The 26,802-nt window shown below is 42.3% G+C and overlaps 1 protein-coding gene across 1 annotated transcript in view; it reads left to right on the top strand.

The window, feature by feature from the left end:
- The window catches only part of LOC135496483 (heparan sulfate glucosamine 3-O-sulfotransferase 6-like), a 58,570-nt gene that overhangs the window by 1,740 nt on the left and 30,028 nt on the right, over positions 1-26,802 (top strand). The window lies entirely within an intron of this gene.

Genomic DNA, 26,802 nt, shown 5'->3' with positions numbered 1-26,802 from the left:
CTGTGCTTTTAACTTGAATGTTCATCAGGAGTAGACGTTCAAACCTGCCACCAAGAAGTGTTGCGACTGCTGATAGCTGAAAATCCAACTCTTAATTTAATCCGCTACCAGAAACACTTTTTAGGGTGGATGTCAGTCAAAAAAGTTTTCAAAGAAATTCGTAAAATCTTTTTCTGGAGTGAAGATCTGAAGAGTATTTAAGGACAAATCAGACTGGATTTAAAAAAAGAAACAAAATGGGCAACATACTAAATAATGTTAACTTGGTTGGTCCGACTTGATATCTGAATCACAGACATGACGAAATCTTGGATTTATCTGTTTAATTGATACGATAAAAAATAATTATTGCATTTGATATCTTGTAGACAGAAAATCCTTTGAAGATAAAACCATAAAAAATCCCAAGTTATGCCATTTCATGTCAAAACTAGATAAAAAAGACTTAACTGTATTCAAAGTTCAAGGTATTTTGTAACGAGTGATTAATTGATCATAAACTTGCTCATAGACAAAAGCCTAGGAAGACCAAGACTCCGCAAAAATTAAAAAAAGGTACTTTGAAATCTCATGTTATCTACTTACCATAGGTTGGTCCAGGATTAATTCTAAATGCTTGTTTAATTTGTTTATGTGTCTTTTTAGTCGAAAATCAATTCATTAGTTTCAACGATCTGACTGTACATAATTATATTGATAAGAAACTTATAAACGACAATTATGAGAGAGTTCGGGATGCCCGTCGAAGCCGTTAGCGGCTGATCCCACCCGCTGCTCACCACGCATCTCCTCTAATTTTACCACCACGCCGGGGTGGATATGTTGGTAATATTAGTCAAGAACTCTATCAAGAGATCACCGGAGCAGACCACATAAACATGATAAAGAAGTGACAACTTATGACTAAAGCAGCAATGGGCACAGTCAGTGTCTTGTTATTGTCCATCACTGATCTGATACTCCAGACTCGCTGCGCTGCCGCGGCCCCGAAAGCCATGCTAACTTCGAGGCCTGACAGGAGCCGCTTATACAAGCGACAGCCTCACATTAGGCCAAATACCGAAAGCCACCTTGATGTCTTGCTCCGAACCATCCGAATCCTCTCGGTTTTTTCTGCATAGTACAACATCAGTTTTTTTCCGAAGTTGGGCGACATAGAATAAATCGATCCAATATTGAAAGGCCTATCCCAGACTTATTCAGTACGTAAACATTCCTCAGCTGCGTGCCTAGCACGAACCACACATTAAACTAAAGGCCTCGAAACAAATTTTTTTGAATTAGAAGGAGCAAGAAATTGACCTTTTGAACTCTTGATACATGAATCAGAGAAGTGAAAGTGGTGAAGATGCTTGTTTCATGAATATCATGTCAATACATTCGCACCAACAGAGAGACCCACTTAAACTCAAAATATGATATTTTATAAACCTTTCTTTCGTAGCTCGTTATTCATTGGTTCTCGGTTGGAATTCATGTACTGAGCAAGTGATTGTTGTTCACTTGATCATTTCCATGTCGTTTATGATCATGGAAATCATCAACATTTAGTACCCTACTCTTGACCAATGACTTAGAGCGATTGTCCTCGTCTAAGACCTAATCACTCTGAACACGATTACATCCAATTCGATTAGAGTGGACAAATGGAACAGACTTAGCGTAGCATACTGCCATGTAGCGCAGCGTATATCAGTGCTCAACAGGAAACATCGAGATGTGCACACAGTTCTCGTTTTAGTTAATTTTACTCGTCCATCGGAAAATTATTCTTTTTCTGATGACTAACCAACTGAATGGTGAAGTTTGACTTTCATCAAGTTCGTTGGAGCCATGAGTTGCAACCTTGAAAGTCTGTGCCATGTGGAGTAGGTGCTAATTCGTAACAACTATCGCTTGCGACGGTCTGGATGCAGGCAAAAACTTACGCGCGAACGCCCGCGTACAGCTAGACGGAGACGGCACCGGAGAGTTTGCGTTTTGAAGGAGCGTTTCTTCAAGTGTCGCTCAAATGACACCTAATGGCAACTAATCGATCTTAGACCGTGATATCATAAACTGATTACATCTGGTTTCCTCTCATTGCCCTACCTGACTGCGGCAGTCTGGGCCGAGACGGAGACCTGATCTTCGTTCAGAGCTCAGTTGCGGCTAGTAAGATCAGTATGCTTGCGATAGCAATTTCTAATAGAGTTTCTTCTGGTTTTCCTGTATGTTGTAAACCTCAATCCATGAATTCATTTAAAGCTCGACATCTGCTGAACAGCAGACCCCCAGTACTATTTTTCTCTGGTTTCCAGATTGGCTGATCATCATAACCGATGGGTTAGGCGTTCTACCTCGCCGTTAGACTAATATAACAACCACATCTATATTACGCTGTGCTCTTTGGACCTGCTCATTAACCAGCAATACACAAGTGAAGTTATTTGCAGGTTGTCGCGTCAACCTTAGCCATGTTAAATGAACCCGACTCCTGTCACGCGATGGAGGTGACAAATTCATTCTCGACACAGTTCAACATTCTCAACATGCATATTTAGGCTACAGAAGTGGAGTTCACTCCACGCTTTATACAGTATTTTACATTACAGACTGGTAAACACGCACTTAACATATGATAGCAAAACAGAAATCAACATGCAATGGTATGTTAGCTGAATGCTTTTACCACTTTTCCCACCACCGTCAGAAAGAGCGATTCGTGTTAATGTACATGTCCGAATGCGTTAAATACTGTTGATAAAATGTTATAATTTAACACATTGCCTGAATGGTGTTTGCAGCACACGAAGCGTTAGTGTCATCATGAGTTTGCTCTTGTTATTTAGCTAGGATAAACATTTTTCTAACAGTGAATGCTCTGCTCGTGGCGATTCATCGATGTGCACGGCGGTAATGACTTGATGTGATTTGGTAATATCATGAAAAGGCCTGATTGGGTTAGTATCAGAGTGATGACATCGATGATGAACTAGTTGTAAGCCAAATAGTTGCGAGATCTAGGGCTAACCTCTCAGATAAAAAAGAGACCGAAATATTGAAAAATGCTTTGTAGTCGAAACATACTACCGTATATAGAAATCGTCCGAACATGGTGCCGTAACAAAGTGTCGCACACGCCATCCTTGAGGTGGTCACACCGCGGCAGACCGGGAATCTCATTAAACCGCAGGCGACATGCAACAACCAAAGGACATCCGTTTCTTGACAAACCAACAGGGTGGGTTCCTTGTCACATCTCACTAGATGATCCAATCCATTTAAGGATCTTTCTGGCCGGAAAAGATTCATTCTTTTCCTGTATTGCGTCAGCCATGTTCTAGTGGACCTTAACAACTGCCAGTGAAGGGGTCGGTAGAAGAGTGATTTCTTTTGAGATTAACACCGTGATAATTAGTGCTCTTGCCATTCTGAAGGTTACTGGGTTTCGGCACATGATAATTTATGTGACGAATGCACGTATATGGCCATACTGAGAACCCTCCTTACTCAAGACTGCACCGGGGTCCGGGATCTCCAAAACATACGCTAATGGAGTGATGAATATATTATCAAAAATAAGGCGTAATGTTTCCTCTGAGATTTTCCTTGACTTTCCTTCTGTAACTCCCTGCTCTCTATCAATACTCATGACAGAACCAGCCATTAACGCCTTTCCTTTAAACAATATACCCGATAGCTGGTGACTCATACAACATTACTTTTAGATGAAGAAAATTGCAAATAAATGTTGCTTCAGCAACCACTTGTTTTGATGTAAGCAAATAAGAAAGCCCCCCTTGAGTAGCCGTGATGGCTGTGAGTGCGGGCTGCACCAGCAAGACCGGAAGACGGATGAACACGCCACCACCAAATCCATACCTACCTATACGATGTTGCATGGTCGTCCTATTTCTCTGATTGCCTCGATTGGTTCATTAATGACCAGTGGGCCATGACGTCCCGTTAATAGAGTTCTGTATAAATACTCCCTTCGGGGCAAGATGATGCTGTCCCGACTTCAGCTGTTACAACCTCCGCTTACATACGACAGTCGAGTGAATGCAATGCGTGGAGGTGGGGGTGTGGTTGATGGATGGCAACTCTATGTAGGAGAATGACAACGGCATCAATCTTTGACTTGAAAATGGTTCTAAATACTTGCAGGGTAAGAACGCTGAATAATGAACTCCATTGGAACGTTTTAATGGAGTGTTGCGTTTGCAACTTGTTTCTCGTTAGGATGGCTTGGCCGTTACAGTCGAGTGTCAGCAGAAACTGTACTAATGTTCCAATCTCTGTTATCAGCCGTCGAGTTTCTGCTACGTTGTGCCTTTTCCTATGTTGATACGATATACAGTGATATTGTTTCTAGTTTCCATGTTAAAGACTGAGTGGTTATTCCTTAGCAAGTGTGGTAAAATAGCCACCATTTCGTGAACCTGTCAATACAAGGATGCTAAACCGAACATAAAAGCTCCGAACCTTGGCCAATTCATTTCCCTAACGTAGCTAGCAATGATCTCTCATTAACATGCTGGCGTTGCCTGTAAGCTTGTACCAGTTTGTTCCCAACCTGCCATGGTGTAATTTGCTGATATGAGAGGGGGGACACTCCCACTATGAGAAAAAGATGGCAGCGATTGTCAAAATGCATGCGTCCTTAGTGTGCGGCTCACCAAAGACCAGATATCTTATTCCACTAAGAAACCAGAAAATGTTTATGGGTGAGCTGATTGTATAGAATCATTTGATTGGCTTAGTAATGAGAGATCATTAGCTGTGGTTAAGGCACACATAACCACATCTCCCCTAACCAAGTTATGAGATCCGGGGAACATTGAGCAGCGATAAGGTAATCAGCAAGAAGACGGCAACAAGTTCTGCCAATACCAATATACCAGTCAATTGCCTACGATCCAGGCAATGGCACTAAATGCACAGTGAATCCTCTTCATCACCATGCGATGGGTTCCTCGCCACTGGCCTATAACCCACAGGATGGATCGGCAGCAGTTTAGTACATCAGTAATCCACCACAATTCACCACTCTCCCCGTCCGTCTTTAACTAAGCCACCATTCCCAGCCCGTCCTTAAACTTCACCACTCTCCCCATCTGTCTTTATCTTAGCCACTCTTCACAGTCCGTCCTTTAACCGCCCGTCTTTAAGTTAGCCACCCTTCCCTGCCCGTCCTTAAACTTCACCTCTCTCCCCGTCCGTCTTTATCTTAGCCACTCTTCACAGTCCGTCCTTTACCGCCCGTCTTTAAGTTAGCCACCCTTCCCAGCCCGTCCTTAAACTTCACCTCTCTCCCCGTCCGTCTTTATCTTAGCCACTCTTCACAGTCCGTCCTTTACCGCCCGTCTTTAAGTTAGCCACCCTTCCCAGCCCGTCCTTAAACTTCACCTCTCTCCCCGTCCGTCTTTATCTTAGCCACTCTTCACAGTCCATCCTTTAACCGCCCGTCTTTAAGTTAGCCACCCTTCCCAGCCCGTCCTTAAACTTCACCTCTCTCCCCGTCCGTCTTTATCTTAGCCACTCTTCACAGTCCATCCTTTAGCCGCCCGTCTTTAAGTTAGCCACTCTTCACAGTCCGTCCTTTAACCGCCCGTCTTTAAGTTAGCCACCCTTCCCTGCCCGTCCTTAAACTTACCACTCTTACGAGTCCGTCCTGTGTCCACAAGGCAAACTTGATCTACAATCAAGATGCTGATTGAGATGATTGATCCGGTGAACCCAGCCTAATTAGCCAAGACAGTGATTAACAACATAAAAAAACGACGGGAAATCAAAAGGCACTCGTGGTAAGTGAGAAGGGCATGAAGTCAGTGTGCTGTATAAACAATCAGGCAGCTACATGTCCAACAAGTAGCTATCTCAGCTTTGTTTTCACCACTGGAAACGCTTCTATTGAAAATCAGTATTTGATGAAGTCGGTTGGAATGGAGAATCTCCCATTAGTCACGTACAAGCAAACAAGGAGTGAATAGCGACGATTAGTAAGCAATGTTGATCGAAGTGCCGCGCTTTGTAGCAGTCTGTTGACTTGACGTGAATCTAACCAAACATTTAAACACTTTGGAGGTCAACAAGAAAGTTAAGATGTCATCATGTCGAGATCAGACAGCCAATTGCTGCTTGGTGCCCGTCTTTCTTCAGCGTATGCATTTATATCAGTAGTTTTTGGGGTTGGGGAATGGGCAAAGGAGCCGACGCCGTTTGATGTCGCAGTGCATACATCCTCCACTGCAATGGATGACAGATCTAAAACCGAATTGCTAACACCAGCAGAGCTCTACGCTGATTCAGCAGCTAATATTACTTACTTACATCCACACTGATGGTGATTGTCTATTTTATTTACATTTGTATTTATTTCCCTCTTCGCTGTTGCTGCGAAAACACACAAACATACTGGTGTTCCTGTGGCAGTTATCGGCCTCAAGAGGCCATCAGAAGCCGGTTAAAGCATGTTTAGCAAGAATTAGCTAGCACTTAATAAACAGGCTATTAATTGCTGTTTTTCTACAAGCGAAACCAGATACTGGGAGTACACAAAGACACGGAGAGAGTAAACATATCAAGGCAACCTTGTGTACATTAATCTCAATTAAAATACTGGTTACAGGTCATCAAATTCCAACTTGGCAGCGTTTGGAAGGCAATTACACTGTTGAATCTGACAGGAACAGACACTTCAAGGCAGAGAGTTATTCCAAGACATGATTCAACGAGGGATAATCTTGTTGTTGTAATGTAATCGAGTAATTGAACCGGCTGACTAACAATCATCTTTTCATTATATCCCAATGACATCGGCTCATCTCGTGTGTAGAACGCCTTAAACTCGTCTCAAAAACAAAAGTAATTTTGTAACCCGCGGATGCTACATGAGGGTTCATCCGAGGCTAATTGAGAAGTCCAGATGCACTGTACTGGCACTATTGGCGGTGAATAATGCAATCAACTCGGACCCAATTAGAGACGAACGTTGAGCATGTGTCCGAGTTGTCTGACAATGGGGAAAGCGATCCGTCTGGAGCCGGCGGGCATCCTCGGGTCGTTTGGTTGATGATGTACCTTTTACGACCGCAGCCAGAGATACTAAGGAGGACCCCAGAGACGTCTAATGTCACCAAGATCTCGGGGGTAAACTTTGGAAATAGCCATTGCTGCCGATCGGACCACTTTTTCTCTTCTAATTAATCTCTGTGCTCCAGATGAGTAACACCAATTACAGGTCGGTTCCAAGATATGGAAATGCGTAATGAAATAAGTGTTTGCGACCCACATGCAAGATACAAGTCCATTTTCTTCTCTTGTCCATGTTACAAACCGAGTCCAAACTTGAGTCTCCCAAGACGACTACTACCAATATTTTTCCAGCTCGTGTGCTTTCTTGGCATATATCATTTCCCTCAAGTCCACTTAGGCAGCTATAGCGGGATACACGCCGTGCTTAGACCAGATCCCAATTACTAAACAGCCCTATGGTGACTCTTTAAGCGCATATTCTCTTCGACAAGTACACTTGGGCTAATTCCACCATTGTCACGCGACGGCCTTTTCGAATTCATTCGACATTTTCTATTTGCTGTATCAGTGTTGTATAAGAACATGTTTCCCTCTCCAGTTAATAGGCATCACTTTACCTGCTGTATTGTACGGGGTACACTGATCTAGGTTACGCGGTTCTTTTTCGCACTCCATTGCCTTCAAAAGGCCTCCCGTAACCAACTAACGTTGAAGGACACTCTAAACGAAAACTCGTGTAATTGGAAACTGGGGTCGATATTTGAATGTTTTGTCTCCGCCTCGGCTCCAAGAGGGGAGCAGCGAAAACAAAGAAACTCTTTGCAAGAGGCGTCGCCGAACTCCGCACCTTTACTTCCCTGATTGATTAAAAGTAAGATAATTAAACGCTTCACGTTGATGCTGACAATGAAATACAACACAATTATACATGTACATGTACAAATTGGCCATTGATCAGTATCGATAACGATATGGCGCCACGATTCTAAAAGACAGATCACAAGTGTTTCCGTTTGTTTGTAATTAAAAATACAATCTTAATTAAAGTTAGCTTTGTGTTGGAGGCAATGTCAATATGTTGTAGAAACAGTGATCAAGCGTTTTAAATAGTATCTCTAAATACTCATACTCTTAACTATGAGTAGCGAAAGGAAATAATGCTTTTTTCCCGTGAAGTATACTGGTTATATCTGCTGCCTCAGAAATCACCAATGAGTAGTGACATAATCCTGGAGCAGCGTTGGAAACATTTGGTTGAAGTACGGAAACGATTGGTTTGGCGAAAGAACCGATATCTGATACTTAGCCACTTCTGCTGTTGACAGAGTCTGGCCAATTCAGGCATCAGTCATTCTAGCACTCCAGGGAGCCGAACAAGTGATGATGACATGTACATTTCAATATCAATCATCACACCAATGTTATCATTTCAATAAACTTCATATAAGTGTTCATTAAAGCTTGCGATTTGCACACTGGTTCAGTCGACCGGACTCATATGAACAAAGGGCGCGAGCTGTAGAACGGACTAGGCGACCCATTAGAAGCGGACTATTAACGCCACGGACTTCACCGCAGATTCGTCAGCAGGGTGTCACAATGTTTCAGATCGACTTGGTTTTTCACGACACGTTGGTCAGGTGAGACAAAAGGCGGCAGCTTTATTAATCAGCGCACGCACATTCTAGATCCTCGAAGACATAATCAAGACAGCCTAGCTTGACACCTTAGCAGTCTTTAATTACAAGGGAGAGGGACTGTCGCCTAACCACCACAAGTCTCACTTTTCATAATCAAATCTTAGCATAGTCTCATTTTAAGACTTCTAACTGTAAATTGAAAGTATCACGCGACACATCACTTCGACGGATCTGAAACAGGGGGAGAGTGAGATAGAGTACCGGCCAGAATAGCTATTTGGGACGGCTGAGATCCTGTTAGAATAATGACAATGAAAGTTATTATGGTGTGTGAATGCCCGTCTTCTGTTCGAGATATGCGTGAGTAGGTCATCTTACAACTCCCTGGTCCACTAAAGATAGGTCAAGGAGATGTTGCCAGCATGAGCCGGGGGTGGACCTTGGACGAGGTGTCCCACATTCAGTAGAATGTCTGCTCCAGATCTTAGCGCGTTTGACCGTTTTTTGTTTTGAAAATATTTTCAAACGGTCACGCCCTTTTTGGAATGCTTACCCTGCAGTTACTTGATGCTGTCAATAGGCAACCAATGTTTGCAATGACTGGGATACGGCCTGTTTACTACGTTGTTCCCTGAGAAAATGCTTTTTGGTCATCGTTTGGCGATTTTTAAGTCAGTATAGGTTCACCATACGAATGCAACTCGGGCCGTGGATCAAGAAAGTTGGTGAGAAGTCTTTGAGTAAAAGGGCTGATGTCTTCCAAATGGATATTTCGATAGCAGTGTAAAATAAGGCTTTAAACGTGATGGCATATCAAGACCACTCTCATCGTTGGTTGAAGTATCCAAAACAATATATTCTAGTGTTCCAAACAAGGTTACAACTTTGAATCTCTCCAAGGTAATGCTATACCTAACGATATCGAGAGAACCAACTCTCTCGTCACATCCTCCTGTAAGTGAGTGACGCACGTCTCCTTGTCTCTAACGTATTGGTTTCTCAACATTCGTTAGATGTTTGCAGAGCGTCACGTTACAAAGTAAGCAAATGTCGATACTGTGTAGCTATGGTTGTGGAAATAGTTTACTGGTGGTGGATAAACACCGCTGAACATAAGGAAAATCATTTATCAATTTCCCAATGCAAGTATGAAAAAGATGATGCCTTGCTTAATATGTTAACAGCAATTTCGTTTTCCCGTACACCTGCAGTTATTGAAATAACTCGGAAGATGGTTACATACGATTCAGCTCTGATAGCAGCTCCGGACTGGACTATCATCTGTGCAAAGTCTTCATCTGTCCAATCCAAAGCGTTCAAATGATAACATCGTTTGAATGAATATCAATGAAATGTTTGCTTGACCTCTTATCTGAACACGATATCAAATGCTCGCCATTACAGTGACCTACGACTGAATTGAGGTGAAATGTCATGTCCAACATCCACAATCGATATTAGATCCATGTATACTTAATGAATATGTACTTCACTTTGATGATAGACGCACATGTGATGAATTTCAAGTGACTATAATTGGGATTGCTACACCTGTCGATGAGAGGGTATATGTTAAATTCATTGCGTGACACACACGAACAGCAACAATTTGCAGCAAGGTAAATGCATTGGGTGACACACACGAACAGCATCCTCTCCAACAAGTGAATGCATTGTGTGACACACACGAACAGCATCCTCTCCAACAAGTGAATGCATTGTGTGACACACACGAACAGCATCCTCTCCAACAAATGAATGCATTGTGTGACACACACGAACATCATCCTCTCCAACAAGTGAATGCATTGGGTGACACACACGAACAGCATCCTCTCCAACAGGTAAATGCATTGTGTGTAACACACGAACAGCATCCTCTCCAACAAGTGAATGCATTGTGTGACACACACGAACAGCATCCTCTCCAACAAGTGAATGCATTGGGTGACACACACGAACAGCATCCTCTCCAACAAGTGAATGCATTGTGTGACACACACGAACAGCATCCTCTCCAACAAGTAAATGCATTGTGTGACACACACGAACAGCATCCTCTCCAACAAGTAAATGCATTGTGTGTAACACACGAACAGCATCCTCTCCAACAGGTAAATGCATTGTGTGTAACACACGAACAGCATCCTCTCCAACAAGTAAATGCATTGTGTGTAACACACGAACAGCAACCATCTACAGCAAGGTAAATGCATTGTGTGACACACACGAACAGCATCCTTATTTTGGGCAGATTGAACGATGTTATCAGCTCAACTTTCGATGTGACCAAAACTTTCGTGGTGTCGATTGCTTTATGAGTTTTTTTTCTCTCTAACATTTTCTTGAAATGTGAGTGTTCAGGAAGTGCTATAAATATCACCTTCAAAACAGCTTACTTCTGCGTACTTTTGCCGGTGGCAAAGTAACCTGTGAATGCAGATAACATTAACACATTTCCATCCTATGCGATGTAATAACAGTGAGCAGTACGAGGCTTACGTGACTGAGGTACCAAGCAAAGCACTCATTTCTTTGACAAACGCGCCTGCATGCCAAGGAGAGGCATGTGGACAATACCAATGTAACGCTAACAGGTTTTAGATGCAAATAAGACATCGTAAATCAACCTTTTCTATGTGAGACAAAATGTAGGCGCAATAACTACAATAACGACCAGTAGATTAACGCTGCAGCACCACCAAATGTGGTATGATGGATGTTCTGACACTCTTAGCAATAACCTCTTGGAAGGATAGTGGATTAGTAACATTATTATCCTCGAGTCTTTTCTGTGTGAAACAAATTGACGGTTGGTCCTAAAATAAGCGAACAAGTGACCAAAGAGCCAGAACGTTTCTCATAACAACTTGGGAAGACAAGCACTGGAAAGCCGCGATTCGGTTACTGCCAACATCTCAGGTGGCCAAACCTAAGTTGGTGGAAACATGATGTCGTCAACACTCCCACATCATACTTGTATTACAGTATAGACTAAAGAGAGATCCGTATCCTAGTATTATAGATCAAAAACAAGCGAGTCTATAGCAGATATGTCAGCTACTAGAGATGCAGTCAACGAACTTTCATCGTGCACCCTATGATAAATAGCCTGAGCATTGAATTATCATCTTTATCCTGAATGACTGTCAGAAGCAAACGACAAGAAAACACAAACGGTTTTGGTCCTTTTGTCCATTTTTCTAGTAATCAATTGTGAGATACGGCATTGAGTTTTTCTCTTGAACCCTGTGAGCTTGTCGCACTGGCGCCTCTTGGTGTCTCGTGGTTAGCGCGACGGCTCGCCCACCGCTCCTAATGCTAACGTCTGTCCATTTCTCATCTGACAAATATTTAATTTGAAGACAGAAATTGTGCTAACTTCTTTATGAATGGCATGACTGTCATGATAATTTTCATTAATATGTGTCAATTAATATGTAAAACAAAACATATTGTCAGTCGTACACAGAGTAGGTGAAAATCAAACTCAAATTGATTGGGGAATGCATTGACTGGAAATCGTATTGTCTCTGCAGGTTCATGATAATTGACTTTCCTATAGGTGTAATCATGAGAGTCTACGAGGTATCTGTACGGTGGTCCGCCCCTCTCTAAATCGCCTTGGAACAGTTGGACTGAGAGTACCAATGGTTTCGTGATCAAGTTAATCTACGGTCATCATTGCTTACAAAAGCCGTGGTGTTTAGCCTCGTGCAGGAAGGGAAGCATTCAGTCAGTGAGACTCATTATTAACTAAAACAGGTCTTTGGTTAGTGTCCCTTATTTTCTTTACTGATTAGCAAGTCCATTACTAGTGTTGTTACAATGCAAATCCTTTGCCAAAACTTGACTGGTATTCAACATGACAAACCCACACGGATGGGGGACGGACAATGCGCTCCTTGATGATGAAGATAGAGATGCTCGATGCGTCCTGTGATGATAAATGGAATGATGCTTGACCAGCGTTGCGAGTTCTTGCGGTTCCCCAAATCTCTGAGAGAAAAGAACATCTTGAATAAGATTGAGCGCATCGTGCTTAGAAAAGATCGATTGGTACTTGCACATGTTAGCGGTTGCTTCTTGTCTCACTCATGAATATCAATGATTTGCATAGACTTTATGGCTCTGTCAATATGCAATCTTTGTTCACTTGGCTTCTCTGCCGAGAATATACCTTGTGTCATGGCGGCCAGAGTCTCATTGTAATCAATGCTACGGTTGCATTCTGTGATACTAATTACAGATCATTCAGTTTCCTCCACGACTACGATTAGTTTTGTTATTGTGCAGCAGCAATAATCTGTTCCTACGATGTTGTCTGGCGCCACTGTGACTCGAACCTCGTCAACTTGGTGACGATGATGATAGTGCATTTCTACCATACAAAACATTAAAACAAAGTTTCCAGGGCGAGGTTAGTTTCAGAGACACGCTATCTGATGACTAAACAGTATTCCAACTGAAATCATACCTCCAGGCGATTTTCTATAAAACAAAGCTATTGGCAGCACAGCCTGCTTTACACGGCGCTATAATCTGCCAATGGTATACGTGGCGCATTAGGCCATTGTCATCCCTTGTCCTTGATCTTATTTGTCGGCAACTGTTGTATACGTCATTGCATTAGGATGGGAAAAGGTAAAGAGATGTTCATTTCCGATCCAATGTCACGCATATTGTCTTCATGACCCTACAACAACAAGTTCATCTCTTCGCTCAGGTTTGATAAGATATTATATGTCAGAAAGATATGGAGGGATAAAAAGTCTTTTTTTACGAAATTTACCATCCATAGCAATCATACTAGTGTGTAAACGATGGCCGTATATCGTACACATCCATCATTATTATTCATATTCATATAATAAGCATTCTATCTAAACAACAGCCATACCCTACAATAATTACATTAACCTCTTGATATTGTCAAATGAAAGAAGATATACCCTGGACGATGCCTGGCCTTAAAATGTTTATATTCTATTGTTACGACAGGGTCTGTCATCAACGGTTTAACTTGGTATCTAGCACTTGGCAGTTCCCAAGTTTGTATCAGTCCCCCATCGCATGTCATTACCAACATTGGCCATGCTATGCTCACAAATACTAACAGGGGACATTTAAATCAGCCTCTTTAATCTTCATTATGAAGCCAGATAACTGATTATCTTTATAATGTTTTATGATGAACTTTTGGCAATGAAAAATGTAAACTGCGGATTTTCTTTCTCTGACATCCATCATGCAAACTGTGGTGGGAGATTTGAAGGTCGGACGTTCAGGTTGCATGTTTGGGTTTGGAAAGAATGCTTTACTCAGTGCAGCATTCCACAATAGCAACCATCACAGACCTCTTCACAATACATCCATGCTTGTATGGTGTAGTGAGCTGCCCCATGATTTAATTTATTTCTTTGAGAAATGCCCGTTAATTACATAATCAATGGGGTCCTTTATTTACTTGAATAGTCATGATCACTTTCGTAAACGGGATAATTTTGGTTTAATGCACGGACAAATTTCGAAATCAATTGCTATCCATGAATATTCGGTCCCTTTCCATCTCGCAGTTCTTGCTTCTGTTTACAATATGAACAACTATGAGCTCTCTAATGCACTGCTGATATCATTTCTTCCATTGTGAGCCTTGTTGGAGAAGTTTGCATCGATTGTAAGAGTGCGATTCGGATTACGATTCGCATTCCACATCTCTGTCTCGTAGGCGTACATATAAGTTTCAAAGCTATTTTACGAAAACATATCTTTTAATATGTTTTAGCACAATGGAGCTTGCCATGATATTTTAGACCTCCTGCTCGAGACGCATTATATTACAATGCATTTTACTTAATTAGATCGTTGGGTATTGTCGATTCACGTATGGAATGAGAGTGATTTCTCGCCTTGTTATTGATATACAGTGTATAACTAGGTGTCAGATGATAACACGCTCTTATAGCTTTCGGAATGATTTAAGCAACTGCAAAGAAGCTAGTAAAATAATGCTCTGAAAATAAATATCATTACAAATATCCTGCTAGAATCAATGAATTGTGTCAACCAAAGACACTTGGCATCCGTCAGCTTGAAACCAAGAGCACCGTGCACTGGCAAAGACCATCCAGTGAAGCCAATTCGAGAGATTTAATTAGATCGGAATGTGGTTAAACAATTGAGCACATGCCAATAGGTTCTGGTAATTTGTTACCTCATATATGTGACGTATCAGAAGTAAAGGAGCACTCCATATATCACTCAAGTGCCCTCTTGTCAGCCTAAAGGTAGCATGTTATTGAGATGCATGGCCATTCTCGGTAAAAAAGGCAGTATCACTTACTTAGTGACAGCAGTGAACAAGGCCGGAAATTGAATTAGGGAAACTAAGAACTTGGGAGGAAATCATTGGGCTTGGTGATGACCATCTAGGGCGGCTTGATATGTGTTGGCTTTCAATGAGTACTTGTAGAGTAGAGTCTTTACTATGCATTGAAACGGAGGCAGAAAAGAAGACGACCGTTTTGTTGGGGCATGTTTAATGGAGCTGGACCTTCCCGTCATTGTGCTTCTCACGAAGATGGCTCCATTCCCTCTGTTATCAATTGTAGTTATGTATACGCACTGATGGTTTGAGTTAGAAAGCGTCATATTGAAGGCTCTCTCGTGGTCAACACCATACCATGTACCACCAGAACAAAGATGTTGCTTATCATCAGTTGAAATATTTCTAATTGGCATACTAAATACTAAAAAATACATTATTTATTCAAAAATCCATCAAAAATTGTTTAGTACAATTCTGGTAGATTTAATTTGCGTCTTTGTGGCTGAAATGTCATTGTGAAATCCCCGAGCGAGTGGCAATTAAATGGGATGGGATAAATTAGATTACTGGTCTCGAAAAGGCAACAGCATCTGTCTAATCCAGGAGAATCACTTTAACAGCTCATCAGATGACCCTCAATGACGTTAATACAAGAACAATTTCGAGCTGACAAGCTGTAGTGTTCGGAATGACCAACCCCAATGCAACATTACACACGAAGTGAAGCCAATCAATGAAATTCGTGTAACACTTTACATATTGTTGCCAAATCAAGTTACGCATTATTTGTGCCTTGTTACATGAGTTGTTATGTTTTATGACGGTTTGGCGGCTCAAGAAACCCTTTAACCATAATAGACCGTAAGCCGTTCATTCTGAAGCCTTCGCCATGGATCTCCACTGCATTAGGTAGATGCCCCATACTAATATTGACCGATGGTATTTAGTATTTATGTGTAAGATCCAAACACGGATATTGCTTACTTTGATTTTCCTGGCCCTTCTAGGTCATGAACATGTGCTGATAAAAACACAATAATTATCTACTTTGCATGGCTCGATCCTGTGGTTAAAATAAGAGCATGTCCTCTCGTCTTCAAATGATTGGAAATATCATCTGCAGGCTAAGACATAAAAAAACAATACAACATCATGATCTCAATGCGTTCTTTGTACATGTCCGTTCATTTGAATAGTTGAGACAGTTGCTGGCTGGTATTGATATTTCCCCTTTTGAAAAATATAATATGTTTGAGGGAGTCGCCCGAGGGGTAACAATCTGAACAGACACAAGACAATGCATGGGAGCAAATGGTGTATGATACATTCATTAGGCATATAATGTGTATACATTGCGCATTGTACTTTCCGCTTGCCCAGTTCAAAGGAAGGTTCCAGACCTAACGCTTTATCAGTACTTCGTAGTACGTAATCTAATTGAGAAAAACAGCCTATAACCCGTCAGAACCACGTTCCCTTTCCCACATCCGCCAACAAATCACTAACTATACTAAACCTTCTTTTATTATTGAAAGAAGGTGATCCATCTCAGGGTGGCTTCTGCTCATTCAAACCAGGCTCCGCGACAGAAGGCCAGGTGAAATTTACTGAGGCGATCCTTGTTATCCCATTAATTTTATATTTTTTTGTTTCTTGTTCCCAAGTCAGTGAGAGTCTAGCAACCCTTCCCTCTTAGACGATGGAAACGACCCTTATATCAAGCGCTAACCGCTACTATTTCAAGCCCGGGGTCTTTTGCTTTCTTTCTCCCCGACCTAATTTGTGTTTTACCTCTTTAGTGGTATTTTCGTCTTCAATCTCCTAAGCTGACAATGTCCGTTTTGCTTGGCAATTGTCTACCGCATTCAGCCTGTGTACCCAGAGCGGCATCAGACACGATTAATGGTGACAGAGACGAACCATCGCATCCCGATCGCAGGAGAGTCTATTGTCCAATAACAATGCTGCCAACAACCCTCAGATAACCCCAGACACGGGCAAAATGTACAGCTTTCATCTAACACCATTCCTTGTCTTTTCATCTGTAATAAGTGGGACACTTCTGCATTGGCCACCCCGTGTATCCCAGCACATTTCTATTCATCAGATGCTTGGCCTAACCAGAGGCAATTTGTACTCCTTGCTCTCCAGACAACATGATGTGGGCTACGCGCGCCCCTTGGTGATGGTGCTCTTCTGAAGGCCATTTGTACTCCTTGCTCTCCAGACAACATGATGTGGGCTACGCGCGCCCCTTGCTGATGGTGCTCTTCTGAAGGCCATTTGTACTCCTTGCTCTCCAGACAACATGATGTGGGCTACGCGCGCCCCTTGCTGATGGTGCTCTTCTGAAGGCCATTTGTACTGTCATAACACAATATTCGTGTACAACCGACAGTACAGTATTTATGGTTGAAAAAACCCTCTGCATACAGACATATATATTCGTCGGCCAGAGTGAGACGAAAACAAAGGTAATCACATTCTCAACAAAGACATAGCAGGTCCTTGTACATCTAAAGCTAATGAAGACCAACATCTGCCTCAGCCAATAATTATAGAACATGGTTTCCTACAAGCAGCTGCATGGATCATTGGCTTCTTATTTTTGGGTTCTCGGGCCGTCGTGTTTCTTGTGCGCTCGTCTACTCCTTCGACTGTTCCCATCTACGACTGGGCGTTGGCCAGGCTGTTTATTTATTGTAATAAAATTCGTTCAAAATCCAGCCCATTCAAACATGTTAACATCAGTCATATGGATCAGATGATTTCATACTTTGCATTAGACACCCAACAGGGACATTCGTCAGCTGACAGCCATTTTAGTGTAGCGTTAAATGCATTCAGTTAAAGCACACACCAAGAGAATGTTGCTTATAAAAAAGTCCAGGTTGGTCGTGCTAGTGGGTGCTTGGCTATGGTTTACTCCGCAGGTGAGGACAAGGAAATTACGTGAAGAACTTTTATTGGTTTCTATGTCATTGGATGTTCAGTGATCAGGCTAACATGTCACTCACCCTTTAGGTACACACCGGCAAGTCACTACATTGACTGGTCATGTGAAGTTATGCGGACCGTTTCCTTTCGGACACTGAACTAATTTAAAAATACCAAAAATACACAACTTTCCCTTTGTACACATTTAACACCTCGCAGCTGTGTCGAGGAAAAGAACATTATAATTTAGTGGTCTGATTATTTGAGTCGGTGTTACATGGGTGCAATTGGTGAATTTCCTATTTAATGTATTGATCGCACATTGTTTCGGAAACCTTATGGGTGCACTCCCTCATGGCTGACTCTGTACATGTACCTCCCATTTCACTAAATGAGCCAAGGCGGGAAATAACTGCTCGCCATGAGAGCTATGAGTGTATACATCAGATACACAGGTTACCCTAACATCTCATAGAGAGCTATGAGTGTATACATCAGATACACAGGTTACCCTAACATCTCATAGAGAGCTATGAGTGTATACATCAGATACACAGGGCACCCTAACATCTCATAGAGAGCTATGAGTGTATACATCAGATACACCGGTTACCCTAACATCTCATAGAGAGCTATGATTGTTATACATCAGATACACAGGGCACCCTAGGTTACCATAGGTTATCTCAATACTCATGATATAGCCATTGAGTGAGTACCATGAATGACTGATAGACTTAAGAGGTTGCCGCGAGATCTCAATACTCATAGCCATGGAGTGAGTACCATAAGAGGTTGCCGCGAGAACTACCATACAAGCATATATCAATATAAGCAGGGTTATAACAGTCCCAGTACATAATGGTAGAACACTCATTCTCATATCATTCACGCTTGTTTTGTCCTCACAACGGCGTGTCGTTCCATTCATGAAGAGGCTTTTCTTCCTGGACCCTCCTCCCGACCTAGATTCAAGCTGACGAGTAGTCATCCATTCACATTCAACAACTTCAGGCCAATTTTGGCTGACCTCTAACGTGTCTGTCAAAGGTAATGAGACATAGAATATGTTTAAAATGTGATAACTACGAGTCTCTGACAAGTTTGTTGGGCCACTTTCTAAAGGTTTTGACACGTTTCAGCTGACAGACCATTTTCGGTTAAATGACATGACATGATATAGAACCAAGTTGAAAGATCTGCCATCGACCGCGAAACCGTTTAAAAAGTCATTTTGTACATGGAACAATCATAACCATATTCAAGTAGGGCATCTACATGTAATTCGAATTAGAAGAAAAATCAAATGTCTGTTGTTTGAGAACAACTACAAAGGCTTGCCGTCAAATGTAACCCGATGCTGAAAGATCGATGTAAGTCCATTAAAATAGTTGCTTTTAGGTTGCCAGTGCTTCGAACAATGCAATTATGAATGTATTGGGCATACATCCCTGATATGCAAACACTAACCCCTGGTTATTTCCATTGTGGCAACCTCGCATCAGTGCCCGCGATATTACCAACCAGATGAGATGATCAGTCCTGCATATCTCAGTTTCACCTAACTCCGCTTCCCTGCCATCTCCTGACTTGGTGGACTTGGTGGAATAACAGTTAATGAGTGATCTGTTTAATTAAACAGAACCTCCTAGCATGCTGAGGCCATTACCCCACGGGCCAATCTAAATTCTTGCTCGGTTTCCCGGATACGGGCTATATAGGAAGATGGAGAAGGGCTAGAATTGATGTTGACGGATCAGCGTTATTTTCTATTAGAATCCATGGCATTATTCAGCTTGTCTGCGCTATTACCATAACTTGTGCGTTAAGGTTATTCATTAAGTATTTTTTCACGGTGATTCTTTTTCAACAGATACTTTATACCGATACTAAATGTTGACCACGGAAGGTACTTCTATTACCAACATGGTTATTCCAAAATAATTAAAAATGTCGCGACGATTGTGTAACGGACTTTAACTTTGGTGGCTTTTCGCGCTCAGAGGGCTAGACGGCCGTCATGACGGTGGGTCTTTCTCGTCCAAACCGTTCCATCCCTGATGGTGGATCTGGCTTGATAGTGTTAAACTGCTGTCAACCAGCTTCATTTTCAAACCACGGCTGATACAATAATGCACAATAGATTTCACTTTACATACGCTTTCAGTGGCATTAGACACGCCACATGACACCGAGCTGTTGCTCCACGAATAGTTGTGCACAGCATTAATAATAGACGCTCAGGGATCAACATGCGGATTTCATTTAATCTACTAAATTGCTATTTTAGACTAGCAGCATTGTTTGTGGAAAGGTTGGTGCGATTTAATGAATATTACCATTCTAGTTCCACGGAAAGCCCGTCTATGTTAACACCGCATGACATGCATCAGGCGAATGTTATGCACTATGTAATGTGATAGATATGCAAAAGTTATAAACTGTCATTCTAGAGCCACACGTTCAAATCCTCACCCTCTGAAGAGCACTTGCCAAGTCATGATATATGGATCTCTAACTGAGGTTATCTTGGCGTCTCTACCAACTGCAGGGTTAAAAGTTGAATCGCGAATTGTCAACATCTTGCTTGTCATATATGGCACTCTACAGAATCAACGTTTAGTCTTCGAATGTCAACTCTGTCATGCTATGCATGTCTTCCAATGTAAGCTGATTTTTGACGTTCAATTGTAATCACCTGCGTCACGCAAACATGGCTCGGTGCACGACTGAAATTTGATGCTGTAGCCCACAATGCTCGGAGCTTGACAGGAGACATTCTAAACCCCGGATCCTCTCAATTAGGTTGTCCGCTAGCATGCCATATCTCCCTAAACATCTTCAGCTCATACGAGCGTATCGCCTTTCATCCTTAAAAGAACCACTAACTGGAGTTACTGAGGACGAATACGGGCTTTTAGTTCACGTCAAGTTACACTGAACTTGTCTTTTGGTGATCTTCACTGTGCCAAGCCTTGAGTCTGCCGCAATTTCCGAGCTCAGCCAAGAATGGTCGGCTAATATGCCAATCACGGCGTGTTGTGGAGTAAATAGATGCTTTCTTCATTGACTAGCCCAGATGACATTCCTTGTTGACACTGACCAATATGAACCTGGTCAACTGCTTCGAATGGATTGACCACAGGTCTTCTGTAAACTCGGCCATCGCTGAATGAATGATAGGAAAATAAATAGCCATTACCTTGCTTACATTGGCTTATCTTGTAATTGGTGTGGCTTAACAATAGGGCGATTTGTTAGAAGATTCAATAACGTGCGCTATTCTGTCGACTCGACCATTTCAGAGGAACCTTAATGTGGTGGGTTGTTATCACAACAGCGATAGGATTAGTGTTGGGTATGTTTGAATCAAGGGTCGGAATACTGATGGCTCACTTTACAGCAACCGTGTTATGCCTCTTGTGAGTTCATAGGCTGAGATTACTGAAGGAGTTCATTATATAGAGAGGTTGGGTGGTGGTGGTGGGGGGGGGGGGGGGGGCAAGAAGGGAGTGATGGTGAAAAAGATGAAGCAGACATCGACATTTATCAAAACTGTACACGTTGGGTGTTTAAGTTTTCTGATAGACACATCATCGTTACAGTTTTTGCCCACTGAATTATACCGAGAGCTTACACTACATAGACTTGGTGAAGTCTCATCATACTCCCAACCTCAATAATGGCTGCATGGTGCACATGCTCAGCAGCAGCCTACCCAGTGTGACCCCCAGTGATGATCAACAATGCCCCTGTCACTCTAATGTACCCGTTCAAGTTTACATTGGCACATTCACTTCATTCTTTCAACTATGCGCTTCCTACTTCATTTTGCTGAGGAATCCTATTTCTAGTGAGTTCGATGAAGCGGCTAGTGAAAGGTCTCGGCGTGCTCATAGACATCCAACAGAGATGATCAATGGAGCTTGTTTATATTGCATCAGCAAATAGAATAATACAGAGTAATAAAGGTGAATCATTCAATCAACTCATCTGAAAGGTTAAGTGACGTATGGCTACATGTCGGTATACCATATGTGTACAGCGGGCCAAACGGTCATTCTGACCACCAAATCAGCAATAAAAGGTCTCGTCGTTTCTAATGTCGTACATTTCTGGTAATCTTCTACTAGGTTGTGAACATTGTAAAGACCATTGTGGCAATAATCTCTAGTTTACCCTTTCGCTATCAAGCATGGTTTACGATGTAAACCTCCACATCGTTGGTAGGTCTTGTCATTAGTCCCTCTGACAGCCTAATCCTGGGCCTAGTCGGTGGTGGAATGTAGCAGGCTGCTCTCGGTAGATACGATGCTTACACTAGCAAAGGAGCAACTGTTTGCGATAGCGACGCCTAAACAATTTACTTTATTCCACTGCAAGGTCGTGGAAACATAAATATAACAGCGTTCCTAAATGCAGCCTTTCATGAAAGCTTGAACCTGAACAGACCACGAAAGAGCCAACTACCAAAAGACCATCATCAAGATTCACCTCCAATCACAATACTGCCTGTAGTACTTCATTTTCCCATTCTTTCTACATAGGGCGTTGATACTCTATCATAAGCGATGCGCTGGGAAATAGGCAAACAGTTTTTGTTTTGATCAACACTCAACCAGTCAGGAAACAATCCACTGTCTTTCTTGCATACGGCTGAACTGCTTTAATCTCTTGTCACAGACTGCCCAAACCGTTTTACAGCCCTGATACTCACACTGTTCTTATAATTGCCGAGGCGAAAGCAGCACAAGGGTGATGATATCAGGGTAACAACTTGATGTCACAACCAGCTGACACTAAGACCACTACGCTATCGCTGTGATACGGTCCGCCAAGGCAAACTGTTCAAATTGTTGAATCGCTCATTGGCAACTAATCCATCCAAGGATAGGGAATTATAGAACTCGAGGTAGACAGACTCGGAGGATGTCTTCACCAGCTGCCATTCCCATACCAACGCGGCCCCTAGACACTTGCAATTTGTGGTGCTAGCTTGTTCAAGCCAATCAGTTGGAGACCACCACCTCGATCTCAAACATTGAAAAAGGAACCAGTCTGCTGCACTGAAAGTCCTCGTCATTGATACTGGCGTGACTGGGCAGAAGGTGGATTATGCTGTCACATCTTCCCTGATTACCGCACTCGTCCTTGACTAGACAGACTCAGGTTCGTCTTTGTTAGTCCGACTTGTTTGCTGAAGACAAGCTCTCAAGATCAACTCCTTGCCTTGTCGGCTTCTTTCCATTTTCCACGCCTCCCCTATATAAATCAATCAAGCTCCCAGTCTATAAACAGAAGAGGTCCAACTGACCGCATGTAGCCTCTGTCCATAATAGGTGAAGCACGTTGTATGAAACAAGACGACCATCGTAATTTCTGAACACGATCCCTAATCCACTCCTCTAAGTTGATTACCATTGGGTAGCAGGAATATATGTGCAAACCTAGTTAATGTCTCCATACAGATCGATCAAACTGGTCCACACAAGCATGCCTTTGTGCTCTGGGAATAGCAACACTGAGGCAAAATTGGCGAAGATGGGCGAAACGTGATAATAGGGTTACTTCAAGATCACTGGTGGTCATCACCGCTTGTTGCTCGTTGGTACACTTGATTTGGATCTTGGCTCCTGGGTATTGACTCTTTCATGCTCGTGGCAAAGATGGAGAAATCAAATAATGGGCGAACCACCGTGATTAACCCATTCATGGGATTGTCCCGAGTGTGCACATTCCCGGCTGAATCTTATCGATGGCAGGATCATAAATCTCTTTAAATAGATGGAGCCTTTTCACACAATCTCGCAATTTCTGTGACTTTCCTCTGTGAAGGCCTACCATATCCTTTCCCTTAGCAACCAGAGAGTTGAAACTGATGTGCACCTGACACAACCCTCAAGCGGATCAAACCCTCTTCATGTGCAGATCGAGGCTCAACTCGTTTAGTGGATATGACCTGCACAATCTCCCGCCAAAGTACCAAATTAACCAGCATCATTCTTTTGTTGCTACTTCGGTTATCACCTCAAGGGCAGATTAGGGAACTAGGCACCTTTTAACAATATAAGTAGCAGCACTTCCGCAAGATGATCTCTCGATGATGTACCTGTGGTCGATGGCAACAGTTACTTTTTAAGTCAGTAATCTGTAACGTTGAAACCACGATGCTCATGATCTTTCACTTGGTTTCCCGCATGCCACAGTCTATCTACATGGGTACCTCTCATTGGCAATTCCATCCAGAGACAACAGATTACTATTTGCCGCGGATTAGAGGCCGCAGCTGACGAATTGTTGGCATGACCAGTCACAAATTGCCAAATGCAATAAGCCTGGAAGAAGAGAAAAAACACTACTCTGGCTCAGAGTGGTATTTCTGTTAAGCATATGTTATGACCAAGTGTGTTATGGTCAAGTGCTACATGGTGATGTGCATGAAGATTAGCAAGATAACGTTATCTTTGATCAAGCAGCCATGCTTGACCAAATTGACTTGTCGATTAACAACACTATGGCACTTGGTGAAGGTAGATGACATGCCCTACAAGTGCATTCACATAAAGCCACTTACGAGGGAGGGAATTGTGTTTGTCTGGCCGCTAATGGTGTCATTTCTCATCGGCTTGGAGTAATAAACATAAACCCTGATCGACTACCTGACGGATAAAGAGTCTGTTGGGAAATAAGTTCATTATTGTGTAGTTTCACACACCAAACTATCGCTACCACCCATAGGTAGCAATAACGTACATGTAGTTCCATACCTCACTTTCCAAGCATAGATGAATGTTTAAACTGACTTTGAATCGCTTTCTTGTCAAACCAGCTCGAATCTTACACATCAGCTAGCAAGGAAAACTGCTGTCACTTCTGTAGCGAAGCTTCACACCCATGATGAACTTGTAGAACATCAAGATGAAGGCGCATTTGCATCTTCTCCAAGTAACAGTATCCCCAGCCTCCATGAACGCGCCAAGACTGGTGTCGTGTTATGTGAATGGTATCACAGAAAGCGAGGAAACTTGCTCTAACTAGCTGCGATTCCATATCGCGCCTCAGGTGTTGCTTCCTACGAGGTGTTTTGCATCACGAGCGGGTGTAGAAGAAGTTGTTTGAGACGAGAAGGTGATGAAGAACGTAAAGTTTATTGTTCAGACCTGTTGAATGGAAGCTGGATTCGCTGTTATCGCGTAACTCGCGAATTCCACTCGTTTCAACTTCAGATCGGCCGACTATGTTAGAGAACGCACCGTTCATACCTTCATTCCATATTTAAGTTAGGATACTGTTAACCCATGCCTGGATCGAATAAGACAAAAAGAAGCAATCCTAACTCAATTATCATTCAATAATACACCAGAAGCTAAAGAGGTAATTCCTAATTAAAATGCAAACTGCTGAACGTGCGTCGCGTTCTAGTCGCCATGATCTGGCTGGATTAAGATAATCTAAATCACAATGTTCTACATCAAATCATTCTCCTTGCACATCCATTTTCCCATCTCATCTAAGTCATCCTGCCAACCTCAACTACGGCACTCTATTTCCGCAGTAAGATCTTCAGCGGTTCACCCTTTTCATTTCTACATATCTCATCAATTAATATCGTGAGCACGATGTTTACGTCTACATCCTGACATTAATTACTTTGAGATCATTTATTTTATGTGGTGCTATTCAAACCCGAGCTAGAAATTGTTCGAGTGTTGTGTGGAAGTTTGGAAGTTTGGAAAGTAATGCTATTTATTGAGAGTTTGCTTAAGTAAACCCGAGGAAACGTTTTCCTCGACACTCTTCGCAACATATCTTGGGCATGTAGGATACACAGCGCCACATTGCATACATTGACCAACATGTGAGTCACACTCTCTATGACCACTTTCATACATGCGGCATCGTCCTTTATGTTGGATTATAGATATCAGAAGAACATCATGTACAACATGCACTCACACACTCGTCGGAGGTTTGATGAAGAAACCTCCAATACATCAACACGAGAGTCAAAAAAATATTAATGCTATTTTACCTTATTACAACGTGGACAGCTAGGTGAGTGTGTTATTGCCTTTGAAGCAAACGTTAGACTGACACAGTAAATAGTCAAAAATACATCAAGTAATATGAGATGGAGATTAGCACATCAAACCATTCTGGCTACCGTTTGAGCTCTACGAACTCGGCGACAGTCCTCCTCTGGCCGCGCCAACCCTTTCTTGCTTTCTTTGTTCGCACACACGAGACACAGTGCTAGCCTCTCTAACCAATATCAAAGACCTAAATTAGGATAATTGACAGATAACACTCTTTTCTGCGTGGCAGCATCTGCGGCTGTACGATGGTCAGCGAAGTAACAATGGTGCTACTTCTCGTCTCATGAGATCACCATCTTAGCTACACTTCAACACTAACTGACTGCAACACAAAAATACCACGTTATGCACTTCTTGTGCGCATATCAGTGACTGTTTCTCTATCTTCCAGTGGACGTAACTTACAGTACATGTACACACCTAAAACCTGAAATAATATGGATATCAATCGTTCACATCCCTGGCTTCTTCTATTATGGTAATACGGTGTTCAGGTTGTAACCATACTCCTAATGGTCAGCAAGGCGATACGCCAGTTCAAGAAACTCATTGACCGTTGAATCTCCTGTCGTGGCTAAGAAGAAGATTACCCCTGCGGTCAGTTAAGTCTACGTTTTCAGTAAAGACAGAGCTTTCATGGATGCTGTTTCTGACATTGACCAGAGTCGCCATTATCATCTCTGGCCATTGTCTGTAAAACACAACTTCACTTTGCGGCCTGCATACAGCCAAGTTGTCATCATTATCTTGTAACTAATTCATCTTGTCAAATCAGCGAGAA

Source organism: Lineus longissimus, chromosome 1 (genome assembly GCF_910592395.1).
Source record: "Lineus longissimus chromosome 1, tnLinLong1.2, whole genome shotgun sequence".
NCBI lineage: Eukaryota > Metazoa > Nemertea > Pilidiophora > Heteronemertea > Lineidae > Lineus > Lineus longissimus.
This window is presented reverse-complemented; position numbering and strand designations above follow the sequence as displayed.